Below are 485 nucleotides of genomic sequence, written 5' to 3'. Positions count from 1 at the left end.
AATTCCACCCACAAGGTCTCAACCTCCTCACAATCTTCACCCAATATTGTCTCTTTCACACTCGCCTTCATATCATTTCTCACATACAGACATACACCACCGCCTTTCCTATTTGTCCTGTCTTTCCGAAAAAGTGTAAAGCCCTGTAGATTTACAGCCCAGTCATGTGAAGAGTCCAGCCATGTTTCAGCAACACCAACTATATCTATATTTTCTTCCAGTACCAAGGCCTCCAGCTCCCCCATTTTGCTTGCTAGACTTCTGGCATTTGTGAACATACACTTTAACTTGCCTTTCAGTTTTTCACTTTCATTGTCAGAAATGTGATTATTTTACATTATTTGGGCATTTTTATTTTCATTGCTGTTTTGTAACAAAAGAAACTCCCTATCCTGTTGTCTAGTCCTCTCCCCACAGTCTGTTTCCCCCCCCACCAATATAGTCTGACCCCTCTCTAACCTGACTACCCCTTTTTTTCTACATTG

Source organism: Rhinoderma darwinii, chromosome 3 (assembly GCF_050947455.1).
Source record: "Rhinoderma darwinii isolate aRhiDar2 chromosome 3, aRhiDar2.hap1, whole genome shotgun sequence".
In the NCBI taxonomy this organism is placed as follows: Eukaryota; Metazoa; Chordata; class Amphibia; order Anura; family Rhinodermatidae; genus Rhinoderma; species Rhinoderma darwinii.
Note: the sequence above shows the minus strand (reverse complement) of the source record.